We start from the raw sequence: 3,860 nt of genomic DNA on the forward strand, positions 1-3,860 counted from the left end.
AGGTACTGTCTTTCTCCTGTAAGCTCATTATCTGAAATGAGTTGAGATCACCACGCCATTTGAAGTGAACGAGCAGAGACATCAATATGCATAGCTTTTGCCTCTGTAGTCAATGAACAAACTCAATCCAGTCTCTTCATTCCTTGATATACTGAGTTGTTTCATCCGAGTGCACCAAACATGACATCTAAATCCATATATACTTGTGTATGTGTGTTACTAAAAGTTATCTCCAGACGCAAGTGTTTTCTTTGTCCTTCCGTCAAACAGTACACACAACGGGCACACACAAACACACGAGTCAGGAAATTTGACACACTTTCTAGTAATCTTATATATGTCTATGCATATATCTCCACACATGCAGCAAGTTTATTAAACACAGGATCACACGCATGTCCACACATTCCTTTGTGCTTCTTTCACTATCAACACATGATGCCGCAACGGCGCTGTGTTAACAAAAGTTAAAATCTTGCTGACCAACCAAACATTAACCCTGGGTTTATTTTTACGTTGACCAAACAGTACCTTTACCAGAATGCAATAACAACTCAATTCACTACATCCCTTACTAAATTTACCATGATTACTATAGTATTTGTAGCCTAAAAACATGGTTGCACTTTTTCTGTAGTAAAACCATGGTTTTTAAACTTGAAATTAATACAAACTATTTCTATAGAAAGCACACAGATGTAATTTTACTACAGATAAAGTTATATTCCTGTTACATTCCTACGAGGCTCATCATGCAGCTCATTGTGCAAGTCTTTTGTTTCCTCAGCTGTCAATCACAGATTATTCAGGAGCTTTCAGGCCTCTTTACATACAGCCTTTCCCAGGCAAAAGTGTTTTAGAAGTTGTAAATCAACATATTGTTTCATGTGAATGAGTAGGCAGAATGATTTTCACATCATTTTGAAGACAACACTCTAGACTACTACAATCTGTTTTGAAACGTCTTGGGAAAACATGTTTAGAATAAGTTTTGTGGACTTATGTCAGTGACTTAAAAATTTAGCTTTTTCAAAGACCATGCATAAACATTTTTATCTCAAAAATACAAACATGTACATACATGTTGGTCATATAATATTGTAACCCAGTTTGTGCTTATTTGAGACTTTTGCCTTGTGAAACATTTTAAAACAGGTAAGCTGGCCACTATAAAGCTTAAAGCAAAGCAGCAACAAATGGGTACCCCTGAGCATGCACTAATAAATGATGTATCCGTCAGATGGAACAGTACTTTACACATGATCATCCGCCTGCTTGAACAGAGGTGCCGTCACTGCAACACTTTCCGATCCTGTTTTCACACCACGAGGGAAAAGCTTCCTGGATTTAAAACCTGATCTGTGGAGCTTATTTGAGGAAGTGGAACAGGTCCTGAGGCCTCTCAAGTGTGCTTTTTGAATGGAGTCCTATGTGACTGGTTCTGCTCTACCTCCTCTGGAAAAGGGCCTCCAAAAATTCATATAGAGCATAGCAGTCAAGCCTTTCCAAAAGTTTTCAGAGAAGAGGCAAGTGTCTCTGTTGGACACTTTGCTCGGTTCAGTGTGTAACAAGGCAGCAAAAAAGAGGGGCGGGGAAATTTGAAAGCGATCTCGAATCCCATTGCAGATTGATAATAAGTCGCACTTATTTAAAGGACAGGCGAAGGCGCAGGGCAGCTGGGGTCCTGTTAGCATTTGCCTGTTGCTCAGTTTGTAGCCGTGTGGGATCGGAGTCCCCGTGTATCTTTCCATGTATGAGACGGTAAGCGTTTAATACGTCTAGTGTTTAATCGCCCTCTTGGGTATGTGTGTTGGATGTATGCTTATCTGGTTTAAAAGTGCCCGGATAGGGGTTTGTGGTTACTTACCTGTGTGAATGCAGTTTCTGGCGTGGATGTAGCCATTAGTATTATGATAGAGCGTAGGCATCTGTGAATGAATGCACCATATCAGATGAATTTGTACAAGTGGTGATGAGTATTTTATTTTGTTTTAGAATGTGATAGTTTGAAGCTCAGGACCATCGTGTATATGATTTTGCTCTGCTAAGGTATGTTTTGTTTATTTCTTTTGTTTGTGTTATTGGCATGATTTATGTATGAAAATGATTTCTCTCATGTATGTTTTGTTTATTTCTTTTGTTTGTGTTATTGGGATGATTTATGTATGAAAATGATTTATCTCATGTATGTTTTGTTTATTTCTTTTGTTTGTGTTATTGGGATGATTTATGTATGAAAATGATTTATCTCATGTATGTTTTGTTTATTTCTTTTGTTTGTGTTATTGGGATGATTTATGTATGAAAATTATTTATTTCATGTAGAATGTGGGTGTTTGATGTTCTGGACCGTCATGTGTCTGGTTGGTTTCGCCCGGTTAAGGTATGTTTATTTTTTAGTTTTGTTTATTTGAATGTGACTGGCACTCATGAAGTTATCTATTTTTTTATAGGTTGTTGGATGATAGTGACTAGTCGCTGTTCTCTTTAGTTTTTTTGTTATTTACTTTAATTGTAAAACTGACTGCTCCCAGTTATGAATGTTTATTAATTCCCTAGCCAGCTTGTTTTTTGTTTTCTTTTGATTTATTGAGGTTGAGTTATTGGTTTGGTTGCTGGCTAGGGGATTTTCTTTTTCTTTTTTTCTTCCTTTTTATAACTGTATTTTCCTGGGTTCCCCTTATACCTTTGGGTTATACCTCTCGGGTAGCTCCCCACCATTTTATATGGGTAGTCCGTGGCAGGGATTATAAGAGCCATAATGTATTTTGTGCCTCATGGTGTGGTATTTTGATTTGATTTGAGTGCGTATCACTAATGATTTAGGGTGGCTTTATTTGGTTAAGGTTGCTGTGTTTGAAGTTTGCAGTGTAATTACTCCTCCCTGTGGTATTCTTTATTATTCCTTGCCCGTTGATGTATACCCGCTGAAGGTGGCTACCCTTGTGGGCTGTTTCCGGTCCGAGTGGATGACCTAAATTATTTTAATGCTTTGTTAAATAAAGTATAATGTATTTTTCTACTATTTTATGCTTGCTGTAGTGACTTTTTTGTATGCATCTCCGATAGGGTTGCTACATGTGAAATTTTGAGGAATGAGATACACATGTACTTAAGTGAGCAGACTATTCCAAAGGAAGAAAATCTGATGAAATGGTGGATGGAAAATAAAGGTTCCCATCTAGGTCATGCTGGCAAAGAGTTACTTTTCTGTGCATGCAACATCAACCCCATCTGAAAGGCTTTTCTCAGTTGCTGGCAACACTGTGACAAAAAAAAGAGCAAGCCTAACTTCAGAGCATGTCAATATGCTAACCTTTCTCCATTGCAATTCTTTAAAATTAGTGACACACGCCCCCAACCTTTTGCACTGTTTATGTTGGGCTGTATTTATGATGGACTTCTTTAAACTACAAGATGCCTTCAGGTAAACTTTGCACTGTATTAGCCATTATTTTTGCACAGTGTTGAGCAGTGCTTTTGTTGGACTTGGCTCCTTTAAAACTGTGTTACCTTTCAGGTATGTTTTACATAGTGTTGTTGACCAGTATTTTTGTGTCTTAAAGTCAACAAGTTAGCTTGATGCTAAAGTGTTGTTTAAAGTTTATTTTTGGCACTTTTTTGTATACTGTAAAACTTAAACCACATTTGGAAAAAATGTAATTAAAGTAAAAAATGTATATTAGAAGTTGTACTTAATTGTACAAAAAAATCATATCCAAAGGATTAATAAGCTAATCAAAAAAAGAACACTAGATTAATAAAAAAAATTATTGTTAGAGTAGTCGGAAAAATAATCGACAGATTAGTCGACAGGAAAAAAATCGTTAGTTGCAGCTCTAAAGTGCATGGATACAAAA

The 3,860-nt window shown here is 36.8% G+C and overlaps 1 long non-coding RNA gene across 1 annotated transcript; it reads left to right on the forward strand.

The window, feature by feature from the left end:
- The first annotated feature begins 1,704 nt into the window (after positions 1-1,704).
- Positions 1,705-2,607, forward strand: LOC141281608 (uncharacterized). The gene is made up of 4 exons (XR_012335960.1): positions 1,705-1,761; positions 1,996-2,049; positions 2,326-2,383; positions 2,454-2,607. It is a non-coding gene; the product is annotated as an uncharacterized lncRNA (long non-coding RNA).
- The last annotated feature ends 1,253 nt before the right edge of the window (positions 2,608-3,860 follow it).

Source organism: Paramisgurnus dabryanus, chromosome 2 (assembly GCF_030506205.2).
Source record: "Paramisgurnus dabryanus chromosome 2, PD_genome_1.1, whole genome shotgun sequence".
Lineage (NCBI taxonomy): Eukaryota > Metazoa > Chordata > Actinopteri > Cypriniformes > Cobitidae > Paramisgurnus > Paramisgurnus dabryanus.